At 42.6% G+C, this 24,314-nt stretch overlaps 1 long non-coding RNA gene and 1 pseudogene across 4 annotated transcripts; both read left to right on the top strand.

The window, feature by feature from the left end:
* The first annotated feature begins 1,159 nt into the window (after positions 1–1,159).
* On the top strand, positions 1,160–22,629 carry LOC139675463 (uncharacterized). 4 transcript variants are annotated; one of them, XR_011698488.1, is made up of 7 exons: positions 1,160–1,295; positions 5,885–5,957; positions 6,924–7,082; positions 7,807–8,842; positions 9,697–10,746; positions 19,870–19,965; positions 20,800–22,629. It is a non-coding gene; the product is annotated as an uncharacterized lncRNA (long non-coding RNA). The 4 variants fall into 4 exon arrangements; XR_011698489.1 differs by having other exon boundaries at positions 20,797–22,629; XR_011698490.1 differs by lacking the exon at positions 9,697–10,746.
* Positions 4,459–4,574, top strand: LOC139681046 (5S ribosomal RNA; annotated as a pseudogene).
* Positions 22,630–24,314: the final 1,685 nt, after the last annotated feature.

The following is a 24,314-nucleotide window of genomic DNA, read 5'->3' as shown; positions in this document are numbered from 1 at the left end:
CCCTACTTATCACAAAACTAATTCAGAACTGGCAGGTAAAAGCTGCTGCCTTACTCAGAGAAACCAATGCTTTTGAAAAACTGTCAGTGCACATTCATATATTCATAATTCCAGCAGAAATGGTGACACTGCTGATTTCAGCATTAGGAACCCTATGTTGACTGAAAGGTACAGCACCTCCTCTTTAGCAAAGTGTTTCAGAAAAAGCCCATCAGTATATGATACCCACTTAAACTAATGTTTTCAACAAGGCCAGAAGGAAATTTGGGGTTTAAGCCCTCACCTCTTATATACAGAGCATAATCAGATAAAAATATATTTGAACTTGATTTATTATGGACATCATAGAAAAAGGAAAATCAGTAACACTTTCCAAAATGTGTTTGGAATGCCCATCTGGACTGCACAGCTTTTGCATTTGTGTAAGTATTTGGTTATAGGCACTTCTCAATACGGAAAGAGCATGGACTTAACAAAGGACAGGGTACCAACACAACTTTATCCCATTACAGGTGCCAGAAACACATCTGTGGGAGTTAACAGCTGTGCTACTGCAGTATACAGTAACACGTGCATGGCAGCAGATTCAGGGAGAATAAACATGGTCAAGTCGGCTTTGTGTTCTGATAAACGCGAGTGATGGATTTGCTGTACACGTGGAGCACAAACCGCGTTTTCTGGGATGGGATGGGGCTGTCGTTTTGGGCGCCCAGCTACAGTCCCGAGCCCGACTTGCCTCCTTGCGCAAAGCCTCTCGCCTCCCTTTTGTCTCCTTTGCCAGATTTCCGCAGTTGCAGATCTTTCAGTGGAAAGGCGTGTGCGCAGCACAAGGGGAGCACAAGGGGCTCCCGCGGCGTTGCCATGGGGACCGGACAAGGCACTTGGGCGCTCGCAGCGCTCGCAGTGGACGGCACCGCCGACGGGACCCGGCGCACCGCGGCCGCCGTTCGGGCCACCGTGACGCCCCGTCCGTGCCGCGGGGCGGACGGGGAGAGTCGCGGCAGTCCCGGCCGGCCCGGCGGGGAGCGGGCACACGTCGCGGGCGGCCCCGGGAGGCTCCGCTGCGGCCGCAGGTGCCGCCCGCGGGGCGGGGACCGGGCGGGGGGCGCGGCGGGGAGGGGACCGGCCGGAAGTGACGGGCGTGTGTGATTCACCTGCTGGGCGGTGCGGGGAGGTGCCCGCCGGGAGCTGGGGATGGAGCCCACGAAGCTGGGAGGTGCCCGCCGGTCCGACCCGCGCCATGGAGCCACCGCGGCTGCTGCTAGGGCTGAGCTTCGTGCTGCTCTGCTCCGCAGGTGGGCACAGGTAGAGGGGTCGGGAAGGGAAAGGAAAAGACAGGACGGAGAGACGGAGTGAAGGAGGGAGAGAGAGAAGCTGGGAGGCGGCGGGAGCTCTGTCGGGATGGCAGAAAGCGCGGCGGGGCGGCCGGCGCTGCTGCCCGGCCGGTGTCCGCCCCGATGGCTGGAGTGAGCCGCACCTCCGTGTGTGTGTGTGGGGGGGTATCTGACCAGTGTGCATGGGGGCGTCTGACCCATGTGTGTGAGTAGCGGGTCTCCACTGTGTGTGTGTTTCTCCGTCACCGGCAGCCCCTTTACCCTGCCCACTCGCGGCGGTGCCCGGGACGCGAGGTGTGCGCCGCGGAGCCCACCTGGGCTTTGTTCGCCACCCCCGAGCTCCATCTGCTGCTGCCCCTCATCTCATCTGCTGCTGCCCCTCATCTCTGCTAATCTCATCTCTTCTAATTTCATCTCATCTCATTCTTTCTTATCTCCTGCCGCCCTTTCCCCGCCGCAGCGGACGCCACGCTGGGAACATGGCTGTGAAAAGCGCAAAGTAACTGTAGCACCCAGGCTGGCTCTCTGTTTGCTCTCTGGGTGGCACGCAAAGAGCCCTCGGACCCCAGTTGTCCAGACCCTATGGCCGCGGGTGAGGATGAGCAGCCCCTGACTTAATTGTGCAGTACCTTTTAGATTGGGGCACGCGTTTGCAAAACTGCGTGTATTGGAGAAAGTTAATAATTTAATGCTATCTGAAGACATCCAGACTTAAAGAAAATGTTATTTCTTTTCTGTCTTTGAAGAAGCCTATTTGCTGTCGTTTTAGTATTTTTTTTCTTGTGTGATTTGACAGAGGATTTGTAGATTCAATTAAGTGTAGTTCAGAAGTGATTGCTTCCCCACTGCCCTTTTTGCTTAGAGGAAGAGAAGCTTGGAAATACAAGCCCACTGCTTTTGGATCCAGCAGCAGAGTTGACTGTTCAGGTGGTAGATCTTTCTCAGGCTTATTCTGTCATGTGCGGGGGGTGGGGGGTGGGGGGGTGTTTGGGTTTTTTTTCTTGTTTTCTTTTGTGTTTTGCTTCAAGTTCCCTTGCTGCTTCATCAGCCTTCTCTTTGTAGCTTATGGCAGAACCTTATTCCATGCACATAAGCCTTTTAGCTGCACCATCTGTGGAAAAAGTGCCCTGAAAAGTTAACCAGAGTTCCACGAGTTTGGTCACTCAACTTCTTTCAGCTCTTGGTGAGGTAGCTGAGATAAAATGTGCGAGAGGGATTTAAAAGTCTTGCTTCTACTAAGTGTCCATGTAAAACTCAAGCTCTTTTTTATAGAAAATTCTTTGTGGATTGAGTTTCCTGATCTTCTTTAATATTTTATATTTTTTATATTTATTCCTAAATGGACTAGGAAGGATGAGACACCTGGCTGCTTTTGGGACCCTATCCAGCAACCAAGGGGCAGCACCAGGATCCTTTGTAGGCTGTTTAATCAGCTCTAGGGAGCACAGCAACCTGAAGATTTTCTCTATTTTTTTTCCTTTAATTCGAGTATATCCAGCAATGGTTTTCAAAGGATGAAAAGGCATTGCTGCTGCCACTGCCAGCAGAAGTGTGCTAACCCAGACAGAACCCCCAAGAAGGACCAGCTGCTGGGAATGTCTGAGCCTGGCATTACTGGATGCAATCAGGTGAATGATCTGCTCTGTTTAGTGACAGAACTTCGGGAGGAAGTGGAGAGGCTGCAGAGTATTAAGGAGAGTGAAAGGGATATTGACTGGTGGAGTCTCAACCTTTCTACCCCAAAAGAAGCTCAGCATGAGTCAGAGAAGCCCTGCCCCTCTTGCCATCAGGCAGAAGGAGCAGATCAATTAGATGGGGGGGAACTGAAAGGTGTCCCTGATCACAGAGGTAAAAGAATCCCCAGCACCTCCCCAGGTGCCCCTAAAGAATAGTTAGGAGGCCCTGGATCTACAGGATCAGGCAGAGGACACTCATGAAAAAAGTTTGTAATCCAGGAGGAAGCAGTTAGTGCCCTGGTGAACCACTCACAAGTCATGGGACCAGATGGGATCCATCCTAGGGTGTTGAGGAAGCTGGCAGAACAACTCACTAAGCTGGTGTCCATCATTTATCAACAGTCCTGGCTCATGGTGGAGGTCTCCTCTGGGTTAAGAACTGGTTGGATGGCCGGTCCAAGAGAGTGGTGGTGGATGGGGCTGCATCCAGTTGGTGGCCTATCACTAGTGGTGTTCCCCAGGGATCAGTGTTGGGCCCAGTTCTGTTTAATAGCTTTAGTGATGTTCTGGAAGAGGGGCTTGAGTCCGCCATTAGCAAATCTGCTGGAGGGTAGGAGGGCTCTGCAGAGGGACCTGGACAGGCTGGATAGATGGGCTGAATCCAATGGGATGAGGTTTAACAAGACCAAGTGCCAGGTCCTGCACTTTGGCCACAACAACCCCCCACAACAGCACAGGCTGGGGACAGAGTGGCTGGAGAGTGGCCAGGCAGAAAGGGACCTGGGAGTTCTGATTGACAGCAGATGAACATGAGCCAGCTGTGTGCTCAGGTGGCCAAGAAGGCCAGTGGCATCCTGGCCTGGATCAGCAATAGTGTGATTAGCAGGACCAGGGCAGTGATTCTTTCCCTGTACTCAGCACTGGTGAGGCCGCAACTGGAGTGCTGTGTCCGCTTCTGGGCCCCTCAGTTTAGAAAGGATATTGAGGTGTTGGAGCATGTTCAGAGAAGGGCAATGAGGCTGGTGAGACTGGAGAACAAGTGCATTGAGGAGTGGCTGAGTGACCTGGGGGTGTTTAGCCTGGAGAAAAGAAGACCAAGGGGAACTCATTGCTCTGTACAACTGCCTGAAAGGAGGTTGCAGCCAGCAGGTGTGGATCGGTCTCTTCTCCCAGAATGACAAGCAGTAGGACAAGAGGTAACAGTCAGTCTTAAGCTCCACCAGGGAAGGTTCAGGTTAGCCATTGAAAAGAAGTTCTATATAGACAGAGTGATAGGGCATTGGAATGGGCTTCCCAAGGAGTTGGTGGAGTATTTTTTCTGGACATGTTTAAGAAGAGACTGGATATGACACTTAGTGCCATGGTCTAGTAGGCAGGGTGATGTTATGTCAAAGGATGGGCTTGATGATCTCGGAGGTCTTTTCCAACCTCATTGATTCTATTCTGAAAACTATGGCCATGCCACCCAGATGCCAGATCTCGTCTGATCTCGGAAGCTAAGCAGGGTCGGGCCTGGTTACTACTTGGATGGGAGACCTCCTGGGAATACCGAGGGCTGTAGGTTCTAGTCCTGAGGACTTCATTGTCACCGTCCAAGCTCTCTCAGTCACGGCAGATGAACCTTATGAGTTCAGGGGTGGGGCCAGTTTCGCGCATGCTGTGCCTCACCTAAAAAATCCACTGTGCAGGCTCGAAGGACACACCCACATGGATAGGGCTCTTCCCAAAAAAATCTTCATTCATGAAGTCTAGCCATGATGATTCTATTCTATACTGTTTGGAGCAAGGACTGGAGCCAAATCTCCTCTTTCTAGGTGAATGCTTTTATTCCTGGGTTGTTTTTACTTTCTCTGGCTCCATAAACTGTATCTGTTCTGCACCGGAGAGTTTCACTAAGATCTATAACTGGTTTAGAGAGCATTGTCCTGGGAGGTCTGAAATGCAGATGCTGAACATCTTTTGCCTGAGTATTAAATCTCTGTCTTGGAGGATTAAGCAGTTTTCTGCCTAGTGGACTTAGGTTAGTATAGAGACACAAGTTTCTCTCTTCTCTCTAATCTTTTTGGATTGGGCCTTTTTGAGGTTTAAGTAGAGGAATATGTAGTATGTGACTGTCACTAGCTCTGGGAATGATAGGTTTAGGTAGGCTTGTTTTTGCTAAGGTGTTTGTGGATTTATTTATTTATTTATTTTTATGACATAGAATGAACTGTGCTTATCTATGTAAACTGTACCATTGCATTGTATGGTAACAAGCTGTAGAGTGTCCAGATGGAAAAAATGTTGTCTGTGAAGCATGTTAAACAGTAACTGTTTAACACTTGATATTAGCAGGACAGTATTTTCTTTGTTAGGAAAAGCTTTGTGATTTGCCTTTATTAGCACTGAATTATTCTAAAAATCTGAATTCTCTGTAGCTCTAAAATTATAATAGACTAAACCCAAGCCTCTTTGGATACATAGATTTAGGTGCAGTAATGCTGTGACATTCTTTATTGTTTATTTACTGCTGTATTACTTCAACATAGTAGCAGAGAATTAGTTGCTCATATTTGTTTATTGTGGGCAAAAAGGGGGTGCTACAAACCTGTTAGAATTATCTTTGATAAGGTGTACATTAGTTGGTAAGAGACATTGCACCTAAATCTCTTTCCTGCCTCAAGCTGATGTTTTTTGGGATATTTTTCCCCTTGATGTGAAGGTAATATCCTGCAAACTAATACTAAGAATGGTAGGAAAGAAAATAATCCTACCTAATTTATAACTGTATGTTTGTAATTAACAATTGTGAACAAATCTTTTCTTGCAGTTTGTTGTCTGGAATTTAGTACATCAAGTGATTTCTCTTTCTAAAGGAACTTTTTGTTTCCATAGCTGTTAAAGATCCCATTGTTTTGACATCAGGTGAAGAATCCAAGGACTTGATACAGAGCAAAATGCTAGTAAGGTAGGAGAGCTGTTCGGTGCCTTCCAACTCAGCATATTCCATGGTTGTGTGATCTACTGCAGAAATGCTCTACAACTCTTCTGCTCTATGGAGAAGTGCAAGTTAGAGCATAAATGGACTGTTAATAATAATTTTAAACTTTATTTCATTGGAGGCTGTTATTTTACAGATGCACTAAAAAACAATCTAACTTCTTCACACTGTCCACTCTCCTTGTGGCCTTGCATTTCTTGTGGCAGCGGTCGTATCTGTGTGGCTGTCTGGCAACCTGCGCACATGAAATGACTGAAAATCTGAGATAGGTTCCCAGCAAGGTGAACAAAACAGTGGATGTTCCAATGGCAAACCTGTTTCCATAGTGAGCAAAGGGTGCATTTTCCACTTGCTGACTGTGATGTACAAGTCTGTATACTTTTAGAGGAGTAAGACAAGCAGAAAGGACAACCAAATGTAAAAATCTCATTGAGATTTTTGGAAAGGATTCAGTTGTCTGTTCCCTATGGATAAAGGAGTCCTTATAACTCAACATAAAGTAAATTCACTTGATCTAAACTGGGAGTTCACAACAATTTTGTCTGTCCTGACAAACTTCATGACACTTCCAAGCTTTCATTTTTACACTAAGGGAGTAGTGGCAAGGAGATTATCTAATAATTGAAAACTTACTGCTGAGAATGTTGGGGTTTGCTTTGTATGGAAATTGATGTGTACAAAAAAAAATGGTATGGCTTGAAAGATGTAGATGCCTGTTGGATGTGATTCGAAATGAACAACACATGACTGTAGTTTGTGCTAAGTAACAGGATCTGCACTGGATCTCTGCAGCAGTGACAAGTCTGACTAATAGCATGATTTCTGTACAGGAAAGTATATGCTGACTTTGAATATCTACTCATCTGTAACAGAAGACTTATGGTGAAAGCTGCTTGTGACTTGTTTCTAAAGCAGAAAAAAATTATTTTATAGGTCTAACAAACAGCTTAACTGTAACTTCACCTGACCAATCAGTGTTTGAAAAGGCACAAGGAGAGAACATTGCGTTGCCATGTACTTTTGAACTCTCCAAGGAAGATGAAGGACCACTAGATATTGATACCAGCAGATAATCAAAAGAAGGAACAAATAGTAAGTAGAAACTTTGTTTTGGAGAATGGTATTTCAGTTGTTTGAGTAGGTCAATGTATGAGTTTTGTTACTGACTTTTTAAGTTTCCATCTTTTTGGGTGGTGTGCCTGTGATCTTAAATTACTTTGAAGCCTCAGTCAGATGAAATAGAGTGGGAGTTTTGGAATAGCAGGTTAAGTATGAAATGTCTTGAAATTTTTCACTCTGAACTTGGCTTCTAATGAAGTGCTCTCAAATTTAAATCCACTTGAGTTCCAGAAAGCAAAGTTTGCATTTGTCCCTGCCTTATCTTCCTGATTGAAAACGTGTTTATGAGGATTTAATGTTAAATATATTCACTCTTTTGGTGTCTCAGTTTTGAGGGCTAGAACCAAAATGTTTACCCACAGGCGGGGGAGGGGATTCCTCCACAATAATCACATCACCTTTTATCAAATTTAAGAAAGGGAACTTTAATCAGAAAATGGATATAAGAAGGATAACTGTTCTTAACTGAGATATATAGATAGATAGATAGATAGATAGATAGATAGATAGATAGATAGATAGATAGATAGATAGATACAGATATAGATAGATATGCGTAGGTATAGGTATGACTGTAAACAGACTAGAACAAACTGCTTCCCCAAGAAAAGAAAAAAACTTGAAACACAGCAACCCCAAAACCAGCAGGTTTCCTCCTGGAGAAAAGTTATACTTACGGGCAATGTCTGTGTCACAGCTCGGCTGGCTGCAGGGTGAGCTCCCAGTCCCTCTCCAGCAAGACAGATGAGCAGTGAGCACTCAGATGAACTCTGTCTCTCCCCCGCGTCCCGTGTCCCGAATGAAGAAGGAAAGCTGGAAAACGGAGAAACGCAGCATGTCCCAGGAAGCAGCCGTGACCTCTCTCCCAGGCAGTTGTTGCAGCCAGGGCAGGCTGGTCACAACAGTGCAGGTGGCGGTGAGACTGGAGCGGAGACCGGGACCCCAGTGCCGAAACCAGGAGCAACAGCAGTGGCTGGGGGAAAGCTGGCTTACTCCACACTAGCAGCAAGGAGGAGCAGCAACGGCCTCTCTCCCACAGTAGCACACACACCGCCAGAGCCATGTGTGGTCCCCAAGAACAAAAGAGACAGTCCAAACCTGTTTCCCAACCCATCTTTCCCCAGTGTCTCCCCCACGCAAAACAATCAAGAAGGAATTGGTAGTAGTTAGCTACTTCTTTTGTTAACTAAATGGCATGGGGAGAGAATTTATATCAAAACTGCAACGTTTGGTTATTAACATTTTCCTTGAATTGGAAGCCTTATGACTAAGATAACAGATTTGTTTTACTAGACGGGTTGTAGACAATGAAATTAGAGCAATTCTAAACAGTTTTCTTTCAGCTAGAAGTCAATACTGATATTTTGATACTTGGGCAGGTGTAGAATGATATTTTGCAGATGGAGATATTTGGCCAGGTCATACTTCTGAGAAAAGAACTATTGAAAAAAACTTTTAAGAATCTTGAAGAGGTCAAATTATTTTAAATGTTTGCAAGCAAAGTAGATTTCTGAATAGTATTTCTGTTTTTTTATGGATAATTGTGTACATTGTAGACAGGATTTATAATTTTTATGAGTCTGACCGGATGCAGTTTACTAATCCTGATCCCAGCTCTGGTGATGCTTCATTGGATATCTTGAATTTAAAGACAATGGACACTGGCACATACCAGTGCCAAGTGAAAAAAGCTCCTGGAGTTCAAAGGATAAAAATACAGTTGACTGTACTTGGTAAGATAATTTCTTTTCTTGAATTTTCAGTGCCATTTTTAATGTGCTTATTCTGCCTTCTATCTTTGCTGTCTAAATTGAAAATTTCTGCTAAGTAAAGTCATATTGAATCTATGATGATGCATTTGTTATTGAGGCTTTGGGAAGGATGGACATAATTCTGCTCTGGGAGAAGAAGGGAATAACTTTCACAATATTGAGCACTTAAAAAATTCTGTGCCTGGCTTGTTTTTTGTAGAAAATCTTCCCATGCACAAAAATGGTTTGTTGCATAAGCTTTGTCTTGAGCAAAATGGACTAACCTATTTGTTAGAACACAGCTACAAAGTGTTTAACTGAACGTTACCAAAGTAGTGAAGTTTTATGGAAAAGTTTTTCCAATAAGTGTTTTTTAACTGTGTCCCTATTTCTCCAGTCCTATCAGTACTAGCTGCTACTGCCCAGGTTTGCTGATTCTACTTGAAATCAGTCAGCTATCACCTGAATTAAGATTTGATTTTTGCCTAATAAAGATTTCTGATTATTTGGAAACTTGTAGACAACTGTTAAAAAAATTTCAGAATTCCTGCAAAGTGTCTTATGGGGTTTTTTTTTCTGTATTGGTCATAGAATCATAGAATGGTTTGGGTTCAAAGGGACTGTATAGATCTAATCTATAGTTCTAATCCTCTTAGTTCTAATCCTCTGCCCTGGGCAGGGATGCCTTTCACTGGACCCAGTTGCTCTGAGCTCCATTCAACCTTGAATATTTCCAGGGATAGGATATCTACAACTTTTCTGGACAACCTGTTCCAGTGTCTCATCACCCTCAGAGTAAAGGATTTTTCCCTAATATCTAATCTTCTCTTTTTCAGATTGAAGACATTTCGCTTTGTCCTGACACTCCAGGCCCTCGTAGTCTCTCCTCATCTTTCTTGTAGGTTCTCTTCAGGCACTGGACAGCTGTGATTAGGTCATCCCAGAGCTGCTCTTCACCATGTTGGGCAGCCCCAATTCTCTTAGTCTTTCGTAACAGGAGAGGTGCTGCATTACTCTCCTATGCATTGAAGGGTATTAGGAAGAAGTACAATGTTCTTGCAAAGATTGTAATAGCCACGGTTAGCTTAAGTAGTAGGGGATTGAAAAGCTATTAGTTACATAGTTGCCCAGCATACAATAATACAGTAACCTCCATTTTGAAAATGTTGAGTAATATATGGTGTGTCTGCAAGTCTGTAACCCCGGAGTACCTTAGTGAGTGGAGAAACGGGGGTGGGAGGCCTGCCTTTCCAGCAAAGGCCTTAGGAGAGGCTGCAACCTCTGTCAAGCTGAGAGACCTCCTCGGGGATTGTCCAGTGAACTCTCCCTTTTAATCAAATAAAAGCTTTAGCTCCTCAGTGTCTTAGCTATTTTTGAGGCTCTTAATACCAGAATGAATGTTGGAGAACAAGTTCTACTGTCAGCTCAGGGAGACACATTCCTTTCCCTTGCACCTGAAGTTCAGTTAGGTGTTATTCCCACTTTTCTGACACAGAACAGAAGCTACACTGGGCATATCTAAATGTCAGTCACTAAGTTGGTACATTTTCCTGATACAAGATGAATTCTTAGCCTTCTGATGAGTAGGAATTCTCCAGGTCCTGGAACTCAGGAACAACAGGGGCTTTTGCACAAAGATGATTTTAATTGGTGTGTAGCCAACGAGCAGTTTCAGCAATCTCTGCCCAAACACTAGCACTCATTTCCTCATAGCAAGTCCTTTTCTAATTGAAGTTACTTTAACAATAGAGAGCAAGGTTCCTTGTTGATCTAGTGTCCAGACAAACCACAACAAACAAGGAGCTGTGAAACATCGGCAAGAGCAATCTCTCCTCCAGCATTTTTTCCCAACATTAAAGACTGTTTTGTGTGAAGCAAACAAGCCGGTAAGATTCAGTGTCATCCTATCACCTAATCCCTTTCTAGTCCTTCAGCATGCAGAACCTGCATTTTTAAGAGCTGTTTTTCAGTATTTTCAACTGTACCCCTCAAAAAAGTTAAATATTCCTTGATTAATAAGATGTATTTATGCAGAACTACTTGACCACTCAAGAGCACTCTCTTAATAGACAACCTCAGGGATGTTGTGTTGCCACTACTCAGTAAAGTTCCACGTTCCTTTTGATTTGTTTTCTAACTTCTTCATCACAATCGGTACCTTTGGCTAGAAGGACTAGGACCAGCAGCTCCACTAATCTGCCCTTGTCTGTATTTCATCCCTGGTTTTGAGTCATAAAGGTTGTCTGGGAAAGTTTGTAAATGTGAGAAATAGCCATTGGACAGAAGGATCATGTTATCATTCTGGCAAATCAAGGAAGCTCTTGCTGGGTTAGAATGAATAACAAAGGGCATAGAGCTATATTTAAAAAGTAAATTCATATGTATGATGACTTACATACATTTCACAAGCAGCAACGCTGAGAAGTTTGTGAAGGAAACAGTTCTCATAAGACTCCACCCAGGCAGTGGCAACTGGTAAGCAAACAAGTACGATGAAGCAGTTAAATGAAATCCAGGTAGGCACACCCAGCCTGGGTTACTTTCAGCATTTATATAGTAATACATAACCTAAATGGGTATAATAGCACTGTGAAATACGAATCTAACTAATAAGACAACTTCATAATTATTTTTGACATTAATATTTTCCAGTGCAGCAATTTACCAGATGCTAGGAGACATGGGTGTATGATGCATGCATGCAATATATTTAAGCTTTCTAGAGAAACACTCCATGGGCTAGGAATGAAGTGCAAATTGTTTTCAAGTTTTACTTTCTTACAGCACCTCCTTCTCTGCCTCTTTCCTCTTTTGTTCCTGTACATTTTGATTGCCGACCTCTTTTTAGTTTTCGAGGTTGTGCTTGTTCTTGACAGTGCCACCTCAAAGAACAAAGAAAAATAACCAAACAAAAAACCCCCAACAACAACAGCAATAAAAGGAGGGAGGAGTGAGGAACCACAAAAACATCCCAACCCGAGCTCTGCTGTGTTAGCTGGTGCTAATGATGCCGTAAAGAGCAAATGCCTGGAGTTCCTGGTTCGGAGAGAGGCTGATAAGAGCAGTCCCTCTTGTGATGATGCTTATTTTAGCCGAACCGCGGGAACGGGAACCTGAGTGGGAAAGCCGGTATAGCTCCTACCAATGACAGCGAGAGGCCCAAAAATATCTAGCAGAGACAAACCTCGAGTGACAGTCTGAAAGCGCGGTGATCCCCATCAAGACGTGGTAAATAATGCGCGGCAGGTCCTCGCGTGTTCCCCTTGGGAGCACAAGGCGGCTGCATTTGTTACCCCTTGAGTCACGCCGCTAACCTCCTTTGCCCAGGATCGGGAGGAGGGACTGAGAGCTCAGGGATGGCAATCAGATGCCGGGTTACCCCTCATGTCCTTATTCTGCTCCGGTTTCCTGTGACACGTGATGGGGTAACCACTCAACGCGGTTTTAACACATTATTTTAAACCCATATATATTATAAAAGCACAGACAAGAATTTCGCTTTAAAGAAACTAGTTCCTTAATGTATTTATAAAAGCACAGACAAGGATTCTCTTTTAAAGGAACTAGTTCGTTAATGAATCACTGAGGTAGGAATACATCGTTTTCCCTAATCGGAAATCAGAATGCCCAGAAAGCCTCCCATCTCATTATCAGCACCAGAGGCAAACTGGGGCATTGTTATTTCATGCATTGCACCTTTTCAATGGCTGAATTGCCAGCCCGAGGCTGTGTCTGGGTGTACAGGGGCAGGGGGTGCGGGGGAGAAGGAAGGCCCTTTGGTTTCAGGCTGTTAATTTGTTTTCCTAAAGGATGACAGATAGTACTTTGGCAGGCCCTTGCAGCTTTGTGTCTGGCCAGAGCTCTGTGTATTGAGTCCCGTGTAGCCACTGCACGTTGAGCTCTCAACGAGCTCGTTTTGTTCATGTAAAAAAAAAAAAGAAACCTGGAAAAATGTGGACAACTCCTTAATAAATTCCCAAGGTCAACACGACAATTTTATCTTCATTCTGTTTTTCTTCTCCACCAAGCTGTTAGTTAGTCGCTCTTGTGGTTTATTTTGTTGCTCCTGGTCGGTTTTCCTTCTTTGTTTTTTTATTTTTTTTTCCTGGACCCTATACAATGAAATGGGATTCACAGCTCATTTTGCTAATCAGTCCTCCTTTGACCAAAACCTGCTTTACCGAGGCTACATCTATCTTGGTGGTATCAGATTTCAGTGTGAAAGTGCTACATTCCTGACTGCCCTGCATTCTCTTTGTGTTTGTTTTTGTCTGGTAAAATAGATGGAATACTTAGAAAGACTAATCCCATTCAGAAAAAAACAGAAACAAAACAAACAAAAAAAGAAACCATGGGAAAAAAAAAGAGTTAAGAATTTCAGCTATTTTTTTCATTCTTGATTCCATTTCTCCATGTATTATAATAATTTTCATTCTTTTATTGTTGCTACTGCCCTTTTATTCTACCTTTATTTCAGGTTTCGTTTTACTTCTTCTAGTTTAACTGAGGAAAACACTTTTCTAGGCTTTTGAAATTCAAGAAGGACATATTTATATATATATGTATATATGTATGTTACATTGAAAGACAACTGTAACTTTCACTTTTGCTTCTTACTGTAGTTCATGAGAGAACTGGCTTATGCCAGAAACAGTGCTCAAACAATTTGAGAATCTTAAAAGCGCTCTGGATTTGTATATTTATTTATTTCAGTTTCTTCTATAATGTAGAGCTAAGGGCTGCATTTTTAGATATATCTTTTATTTTGAAAGCTCCCTTCCCCCTGCCTTTGGTCTTGTCTGTAGTTGTCTTTTTCTGAAAGGTAATTTTTGAACTTAGGCACCTGCAGGGGAGGAGGACCATTTGCATCACTGTAGCTTTTTGTCTGAATGAAGTTACACTGGCACAGGAGATTATAATTAGAGTGTCACTATAAAGCCACAAAAACGTTGACTAATTGTTAGTAGAAAACAGTCTTTAAAATAATGTTTGATGTGAACTCCTGACATACATTTGAAAATCGGATTTGTTTTGGGTGCAATAGGATATTTGTGTGAGCTGTTTTTTGGGGGGAGTTAGGGGTTTTTTCCCTTGGAGGGTTGGGCTTCTTTGACATTTTTAAAGGCTGTCCTTTTTTTATCTTCTTTTTCTTTGCTTCTGTACCTTACTTTTTCCTTAAATGCCCTCACTCCTTTCAGAGTTACAATTAAGACCCTGAAGACCTTCAGAAAAGCTGTTATTTAAATTAATTATTCAAAATGTTATAACTTATTAAAAAAAAATCCTTCCTGTTCTTTAAAAACAGAAGCTGGCTTCTGTGTTGGCTTGAATTTAAACGGTCCCTGCAGGCTTTTTAACTCAAACAGTTATTTTATTCATTTCATTGTTTCTTATTTCTTCCCGTAGGGTGACTACAAACCTAGCTCTTGTATTTGTTTACTTGCCTCACTTTGTTAAAAGATTATGAATTCCCCCGTGCTTAAGAATTTATTGATGCCTAAAATGCACTCAAATTGTTGAACAGTTGCCTTTATCACTCTATTTCACCTGAAGCATTTTGTGCTGTGATTGTTCCCCATGTATCCCTAACAATAAGCTCCTTGAATGGAGAAATGCACCGAGTTAGCTGAGCAGAGGATGTAGGGAAGTGTCAAACATTATTTGTTGAGCTTTACTTGCTCCTATTAATATATCCTTCATTTGTATCGCCTGCAGTCAGCATTTCCAAATACAAGAGCTTATAACTGGGTACCTTAGCTCCACATCTATTAGAGTATGTTACTGACACTTTGATGAACGAGGACAAGCCCATCTTCCAGCCTGTGTTTTCTCCTTCCCTCTCCGTAGTTCCCGTGCTCAGACCTCCTCCTTCTCCTGGGAGCAATGGGAAGGCACGCTTTGCTCCTAAGCTGAGCCCGAAGAACCTCCTTGTTGATCTGCCTCCTTTTCTCTTGCTGTTTGCTTCTGCCAATGTCCCCATGGCGGTGCCAACAAGGTTTTGAGGGGTTGTTTTGTGACCAACTTGCCTTAAAAGACCAGAGCTAAACAAGAGGGAGACGTGGTGCAGGGGAAGACCAGAGGGGTCTGGAGCATTTCTTCAGCATCACTGAGCTGCACCTTCCCTTTCAGTCCTGTAGTGAAAAACCTGCAGAGAGTAAACCTGCAATCTCTTCTAAAATATCTTCCTGAATCCTGCACCTGTAGCTGTATGGCCAGAGGGGGAGAATGTGAGGGATAACGATCACTGGGAGTCTTGGCAATTCTGGGACAAGCCTTTGGTGTGGCTCTTCAGCCTGCTCTCTCACTGGGATGTCCTCAGCTGGTAGTGCTGCAGCCACATGGGCAGCTTTTTCCATCAGAAAGTTTCTCAGGGTCATAGTGTGTTTCCAATGAACATAAAATACGTGTCAAAATCCCCTAGTCCCTGTGTCCAGCTTGATCAGCCTTTGATCCTTATAGCATGTCTGTGTTCTGCTCAGCTCTAAGGTGCTTGATAATTTTATAACCATTGACAAATATAGGAGATGAGATAAGCAGTGGAAACATAAAGGTCAGCATCTGGCTCAATCTTTTTCCTTGCTGGTGGAAAAGGATAGCATGTGAGGGTTTCTGTTTGGTTTGGGTATTTTTGGAATAGATCTCATCTGTGACACTGAAAAAATAAACAATTGAAAAAAAGAGTTTTAAATTCGTGCCAGTGTGGGCAGTTTTGAAGTATTTCTGGTGAACTAGATTACTGGTAGAACTTTTTGAACTATATCCCGAGGAAAAAAACCAAAACACCTTTCTCCTGCACAAATGTAACACTCCCTGTAACAGCAACAGGTTCTTCCTAGTGGCAGTGGAGTAACTGAAGGCTGCTGAGAGTTACTGCTGTGTTCTGAGACATGGAAAATATGAAAATACTCAAAATAGACCACCCAGTTCCCATTTGTTATGTGAGCAAAGTGAGAGCAGAACCTGATAGGGGCAAGGATACCTGAACATGGATTGGTGAAGGGAAGACTTTGTAATCTTCCCTTTAAATCTATGCATATAAACCATGTAAGTCCATCAAAACACGGGGACTGTGTTTTGATTGTCTGAAGAGACACTATTCACTTCTGAAATTCTATGAGGAATATACACCTACAGAGAAAGGCAATTGATTTTATTAGAAGAAAGTGTAAGGCATCTGGAAAGGATCTCACAAGGCTTTGCCCTGGTCCTGAGAGCATCATGAGAGTTTTCACAGCTCAAGACACACCTGAAGCTCAGTTTATTCACTGTTTTCAACTAGTTGCAAATTACATCTGCATTTCAAATAATTGTTGTGGAATTCACTGTAAGACTTTAACTTGCAAAGGGTTTTATTCTTATGCTATAGCCAAATTTTGCTATAGAAAATCTGCTGTCATCACTTTTTCCCCCTGTTCAGCAGATGCAATCTTGTCTTCTAAATTCTAATATAAACACGTCATTCTTCTAGTCTCACCATTTAGACCACAACACATTTGCTTCCTCATTTCTCCATTATTTCCTTTTTGTTACCAAATACTACTTGTTTTGGTCCTGTGCTGGTTGACACTTACTCTGTCTATATTTTCTTGCACCTTTTCAACCTGGTCACCTTCTCGGCCTCTGCTTTTTCAGGTGGCATCATTTTTTACTCACTTTAAGGGCACTTAGTATTTTTCTTCACTAGACATCTTTCAGTTTTTGCCATACATTGCCTAAATTACAAGTCTGCACAGTGCCCTGGGTTGTATTGTATGTTTGGTTGGCTTTATTTACACAAAGAAAAGGTATTCTGCACTTGCAGGGACAAGTCTATTTTCTATAGTTCTGATCAAGACTCTTAGGTATTTGGGTGTAGTTCTCATTTGTCTGCGCTGCTAAAGGATAGTGTGTATAAAATACTCAGCTAAAGCAAAGCCAGCTAAAGCAAATTACAAAAATTACAAATTACTTGCTTACAAAAACAAGGAATGGTTTATAGACCATCCTGCCCTACTCACTCTGCTAAGATACCCCGTCCCCAGCCTCCAGCCACCAAAAATTACAACACACAGAAAAAGCAGGAACAAAAAGAAAGCTTTTCTCCATCCCTTCCTTTTCTGGTCCCTTCTGTTCATCCTGAAGGTGAGGGAATGAGAGCACTTTGATTTTGCAGATTTCCAAAGAGGAAACCAGAGGAGCTGAGATGTGGATACACTTGTTGTTTTGCTGATTCTGCTACTGGAATAATAATCTCCAACAGAGGGAAAAGAAAACCAATTAGAAGAGTAACAAATGACAGACAAAAATATACTAGGAGGCTACACCGTTAAGAATGGCTTATTATGAAATAAAGTCACATTTGAAATTAATTGTGTTTTACCTGGTTTTAGGTTACAATGCCAGTTCAATTATCATGGGATTAATGTTACTTTGTGGTAAAATTAATTTGCCATATCTCCACGGAGCATTTATCTTGAATAGTTTATCTAGTTAGGTTGATGATGAGAGTTTAACTGCACATCTTTAGGAGCACTAAAAGAAAACACAATCTTCATAGAACAGAGTGTTCTTAGTGAATTAGTAAATTGTTCAACATTTTGTTATGTACATAGCACACTTGATAAGAGTCACAGCTTGTAACTGGATCCTCTAGACCCCACTGTAGCACAGACATATATATAGTATATATAATTCTGACAGTCCTTTAATAGTGGATTTATCTAAAATCAGAATTGTTATGGTTGGAGAAGAGCTCTAAGTTCATCAACCATTGACCTACCACCACTCTTAAAACGTGTCCTTGAGTGCCATATCCACATGTTTCTTGAACGCTTGCAGGATGGTGACTACCACTTCCCTGGCCAGCCTGTTCCAGTGTTTGACAATGCTTGTGAAGATATTTTTCCTAATGTCCAATATAAACCTCCCCTGGTGTAACTGGCGGCCATTTCCTCTTGTCCAGTTGTTTGTTTTACCTGGGAAAAGACATCCCCCCTCACCTGGCTACAACCTCCTTTCTTTCAGGCAGTTGTAGAGAGCAGTAACATTTCCCCTGAGCCTCCTTTTCTCCAGTCCAAGCAACCCCATCTGTCTCTCGGCCACTCCTCTAGACCCTTCCCCAGCTCCACTGCCCTTCACTGGACACCCTCCAGTCCTTCAATGTCTCTCTTGCAGTGAGGGGCTGAGAATTGAACACAGGATTCAAGGTGCAGCCTCACCAGTGCTGAGTACTGGGGACAATGACAATCTCTTTAGCTGATGTAATAATCACAACAATCGTCCTTGCCTTTTTGCGAAAATAATTGTCCTGTGCTGATGGCCTTAGGAATGCATCTGTTGATCCTAACATGCATACTCATACATAGACTCACAGCCAATACTAGATGCAAGGAATGATTCAGGAGCTCATTCAGCAAGTGGGTACAGACGGTGGTTGCCAACTTGTACCCTGAGCCACCCCAAGCTGCTGCCTGGGGGCTGATAGGAAGCCACACTGGCAGGGGAAGCTCTGACCCAGCTTATGCTTAGATGAAGTATCAATAGCCACCATCAAAATGTGCCCAGCTGACACAAAAGTTTGCTTCTGCAGCTGAAAGAGGTGCCCCAACCCTCATCTATCCTGGGCTGATGATCCTTCTCCTCAATTGTGGGTCCCATATCCCCAGCAGCTGCAAGGCACTGAACACTTCCCAAGCACAAAGGAGTAGCAGGGAGCAGTGACAGTACAAGGGAAGGGAAGTGCCAGGACTTCTTTTCATGCCACTGCAGACCCAGCCTTTGCCACCGTGTACTGTAAACAGATCTCTGAACTCCCAGGGAGAAGTCATAAAATGCATTACATTGTCCTGCAAAACAAACGTCCCAGCTCCTGTAATGTTTTTTACACTTCAGTATTTCCTGTATGAGGGGGGCAGGACAAAGCACTTTGTCAAGCATAAATTACTGATTTTAGTTTTTTATACTTTCCTTTTCAGATAAGCAAATATTTAATCATATAATTATTCATATGAAGCAAATGGGGAACAGACAGATGAAGCAAATTGTCCAGAGATTTCAACAAACTCCAAAACTAAGACTCTGGCTGTCCTGCCTCCTCACTCTCCTCTCCATGTCAGGCCACTTAGCTTTGAACTCCTGAATACATTTTGCTCATCCTTCTGGAGTATTTCACTAATTGATGAAAGATTAAAATATAATTCTGGATGACATTCATCACTGAAATCTGACTTAACAAGAGGCAATAAGCTGAAAGCATGTAAAAAAGCAGAAAAATGCTTTCAGAAAAAAAAAACCAACAAAGTATATAATTTGAAAAGTAGTTTAATGTCTTGCTAGAAGACTACTCTCAGAATGTCCCTAGATACACTACAACTCTGCAGTAAGCACCACATGCAGTAAGCAGTGGCATTGTTCTACTTTGCCATTAGGTTAACAGTGCTAGACTTCCAGCTGGGTGCTACTTCTCCTGGGCAAATACTTTTCACAGGCTGTCTGGGAAGCCATTTCAAACAGGTTTTATGGTAAATAGTTATGCAAGACATTACAAAGGTTGTTATCAGTAAAAATATGTTACCCTTACACTGTCAGCATTTTTTTCCTGACCTCATGTAATTACAAAGCACTATTGAAACCAACCCAACCTGTTTATACAGTAGGAAGGAAAATTACATAACCCTTCCTAAAAAAAACCAAACCAAAACAAAAAAAAAACCCAAACCAACAAAACCCAAAACCCACACCAAGTGAGATTTTTACAATGGTGTGATATTAACAGATCCAGCAACTAGAAATGCATCCAAGCCAACCTGGAACATGAAGCGGAACTCTCCCTTATGACCGGACACTATTTAAATACACTGGGTAGGGAAGAAAAATCTCAACAAGGGTCACCTGCGCCTCTGAGAGGGCTTCTCTTTGGGTCAGTGAGCAACATTCACTGCTATCTCAAGAAGCTCCATCATACACTCTCCCCCAGAAACTGGTAGAGTTCTGCACTGAATCTTTTTAGACCTTTATTTTTGCCTCCACAGGAGAAGGCTCCTCCGGAACTTGAAGCTTGGACAACCAGAAACATTACCTTGAACAAAACATGTGGATTCTCTGGGCCAAGGTCCCTGCTGTACCCGGTGGGTGTGGCTGTAATGAGGGAATCAATGGAGGGCAAAGGGTGGTTTCTGTCACATTTGCGTATGTAGCAGTCAGGGGGACCTGTTCATGACCAGTATATAGGTAAGGGAAGTGGGGAACAACATAATGGCTGTGGAAGAAACATGGGGCCAAGAGTATGACTATTTTACTACTACAACATTTTACTATTACAAGTACTTGACTGCCACAACAGGGCCAAGAGTATGACTACTTTTACTCTTTTACTGCTGTTTAGGCAGTCACATCCATTCTTTTGCCTGTGCAGTATCCCCTCAATACATAGCATTATTTATAGCAGGGGCATCTATAAGTGACACACAACAGATATTTCAGTATTCTCAAACTCTGAGGCACTGATGTACAGAATTTTGGGATTTTAGGTATTGCCATAGTATATCATGCATACATATCCACCTAAGATAAAATGAAATTTAAGAAATGGAAACAAGGAGAGGCAAAGTAGAAGGTTAAGCAGGAGAATGTATGGAAATGAAGATGACAAGGAAGAAGTGGTATCCATCTCAAAAAGGGGTAGGAAATATGATTATGCAGTAATGTCAACAAAAAAACTTGTGAGCAATTTCTTTTGCCACACATCCCCAAATACTGAGACTACATTAAAACAAACAAACAAACAAACACACACACACACACACACACACACACACCCTCTTGAAAAATATAAATTTAAGAGTAGTTATATTTGGGTTGTTTTTGTGATTTTTCCATGTCTTTTTCACAGTCTATCAGCTGCAAACAGGTTCTGATATTTGTTAATTTTTAATATAAGTTCTGTTTTTTCATGACAGTAGAAGTTGATGCTTTAGAAGATTGAGCAGCAGAAGGCTTCAACAAATTGGAGAAAGTTGACATTCTTCAATGACCTCATGTATAGTGCTAACAGGTATTCAATGGAAGTACTGTCAGAATCTCTGGAACTGGGGGCCCCAACATACAGCTCCTCAGTGTTATTAACAACTTTTTTTTTAAAAAAAAAAAAGGCAGTTAAGACAGATCTGTTTGAGAATCATGGCTGTAAGAACTGTTGCAGTTACCCTAAAACATCTAAATTCCTGTGACAAGCAGGTTTTACAGCCCTGAGGTAACCATCCAGGCTTCCCTGGGGAAGGAGAGTGTCAGACACCTACCCAAGAAACATGACAGAAAGCAGCCAGCTGAGCACAGAGTGTCTCACATTGGTGAAAGTGAAAGGTGAAGTGTGGGACAAGGAGTGGAGCATAGGCATCTAAGCTACTGACTCCACAGAAGAGCTGATGGATCTGAAATGGCACCTACCTACCTGTTCTTAAGCTCTACAAACACAGTTGTAACACAGTTGTTGGTGCAAATACTGCATAGTCAGCTTGTGCTCTCCAGGACAATGGCAGTCCCTTGTAGCACTTAAAAATATGATTCAGGATTGGCATGAAAGGATAGTTTCCAAAGATTATGGAGAATCTTGTTTCAGGGGTTCTGGGATTACATCTCAGGAAAGTACTTTGAGCAGTTTGTTAGTGACTGGGCAATGTCAGCAGTGCCAACCAGGAGAAACTTGGCTGCCGATGGGATAGTGGCAGATGAGTAGCAGTTCAGAAAATGTCACTGGTGTCTTAAGTGGCAGATAGAGACACCAAAGAGGATGGTAAGTGCTGAAGCACCATTTATAAAGCCTTGAAAAAAACAAAATAATCTGGGAGTTCATAATGCTGTCCAAGCCACTGTTAGCTACTAGTTCTGCAATATTAAATCTGACTTAATTGTGGGATTAAGTATGAAAATCCATTGCCTTTGGCATATCTGTGATTTTCTTCCTGTTCAACTGTACTCCCTGAAGGATTCCTTCCAGTAGAAGGGGACCTAAAAGGAATCTGGAAAGGTACTCTTCATCAGGAACTGTAGTGATAGGAAAAGGAGTAATGGGTTCAAACTGGAGACCTTCAGATCAGCTGCTAATGTTGCACTTTCTCATCACATCTTTCTCCCTTTAAGGGAAAATTTCTTCAATCGAGCTGTCACTGTGATGAATATAAGCTCAGAAAAATAGTTTGCAACAGGACAGGTCTGTCTTGTCTATTGTATTAATGTTCAGCCAGCAGACATTGCATTTTTACTGCCACGTACATATACAATGCAAGTTGGAATACAAATAAATCTCCAATGTATAACTAACAAAAGATGTGTAGCACACATATTTCTATACTATGTACTCCTCCTCTGGACTTCAAACAAACCAAATCTACTTTATTTTTTATGGATCTTGCTTCCTTTTCACAGTGTAAATATAAAGCTCTAAGTCTGGGTTAACTCTAACCACCACTGACAGGGGACTACTCTTCTTTCCTCTTTCTGCTGTTTCTGTGTCAAAATGATGCAAACATCCATGTAACCCCTGAAAGAAAATTATTCAAAGCAAATTATATTTCTGAGCATTAATATCACAGGGAGACAAAAGTGTAAATTTCTGGTCTCTTAAACCATCTTTGCTATAAACTTTCTCTCCAAAAAGAAGAGCATGGCAAGGTGTGTGTTTTACCCAGAGAGCAATTGTCACTTGATTGAGGTGCTATATGTGAAAGCTGTTATTTTAACTCTTGAACAAAACATCTCTGCAAAACACTAACCTGAATTAAAGACAACTAAATCCCCGGTATTGCTGGATCAATTTTTCTTTACTTCTGATATTCCCCAGTGATGAATTGTGGTTACTTATCATTATAAAAAGGTTGTAAGTTACATGAAAGCTTCATTGGAAAGGGCCCAGGATTTGTAAAGAAAAGGTGGAACCCGGTCATCCCATCACCCTGGGCTTGTATCTCCCTGACTCCTCCAAGGCATTGCCGGGGTGTGCTCCCTGGGGAAGGTGGGATGAGGAAGAGGGTGGTGATCCTTCACTGGACCTGTGCCAGGCAGGAGGTTGGAAGGCTGCTCGCAGGAGTTGGATGCTACTCCATGGTCTGCCAGTTGGGACATAATGTTAAGAGTCTTCACTCAAAGCTTTATTATGAAATACTCTTCACATTGTAATTTTTCCTTCTAAAATCCTTTGCTGTAATCTGCCCAAGGTGATGAGACCTTAATGCAGATTATCTCTTGGTTTTGGCAGTTATTTTATCATATCAGCCTAATTTGCCCGAGGCTAGGCTAAATAATGCTGATGAGAACAGATAGCACCAAAAAGCTTAGTACAGCAAGTGCCCATTCCTTATCAGGGCATGGATGCCAGTATAAGCAATGCCAAAATTATTTTGGAAAAAATGGTTGCACAGGCTAGACCTTCCCCTTCACATAGCTCTGGATGTGATGCCAACCTAATCTGATCCACAGCTGATTCACAGTCCTGCCCTTTCCCTGCCACCCAGCCTTCATTTGTTTGTTTTGGTTGGTTTGGGGGTTTTTTTGTTTTTTGTTTTTTTTTTTTTTTCATGCCAGCTGGCACTCAGGTAAATAAGGAGGAAAACAGTTCAAGAAGCCCAGACAGCTGAAAACAAAAGGTCTTCATCTTTGGCCAGCCTGGCTTCCCAAACTATCTCATCCACTAGTGTCCTGAGCTCAAGCACACACACAGGAGGTTTTGGGTTCGGGGACAGCAGGATTGTGGCACCTCCAATTTAAATGACCAAACTCCAGGTAGATTCTCATGAACATCAGCATCCTGCAACTGTGGAACAGAAATGGTCCCACTCTCCTACTCCACTCTTCTTCTCCTGGCCAAATATACCTGTGTCTTCGCTTACGCTGGCTCTGACCTAAATTATAGAGTAAAGCAGTATAGTTTGCTGATCAAGAGGAAAATGTGTCCAGAAAAAAAATGCAATCACTCCCTCCTACAAGTAGAATTCCAGACCTAAACTACTAAGGATGGTGTTTACTACTTCTGTTTATCTTCCCTATTTTTTTCTTTTGCCCTTCTTGAGACATGTTGTTACCCATGCTAGGAACTGCGCAGTACTGTGAGGAATATTCTCTCAGGAATTGTAGTGACTAAGCACATCTGATCCCTCCAGTATAGGACAGAAACTGAAACACAAAATCAGCCTGTTTGTCTTTATGGCACAGTCATGTCCTGCACGATCTGTGTAACACAAGCGTGAATGATTTCTATTTCACTGCTTCTGCAGGTTTAGTCCATGAGTAACTTCACTTCATACTCTTTCACCCTTCCCCTCAAACAACTAAACCAATAGTAATTCCACTTCGTGGAAGATCAGGCAGATAAGGAAAGATTTCCAAAGCAGGGAACATAAATTCTTCAACACCTGAGGTTGAAGTTGGTAGATAATTCCTCTTCAAAAAGGAGGGGTAAGTTGCAGAATTCTGCGAACCATTT

The sequence above is a fragment of the Pithys albifrons genome, chromosome 1 (assembly GCF_047495875.1).
Source record: "Pithys albifrons albifrons isolate INPA30051 chromosome 1, PitAlb_v1, whole genome shotgun sequence".
NCBI classification, from domain to species: domain Eukaryota; kingdom Metazoa; phylum Chordata; class Aves; order Passeriformes; family Thamnophilidae; genus Pithys; species Pithys albifrons.
The sequence above is the reverse complement of the archived record's forward strand: the minus strand, read 5'-3'. Positions and strand labels throughout refer to the sequence as shown.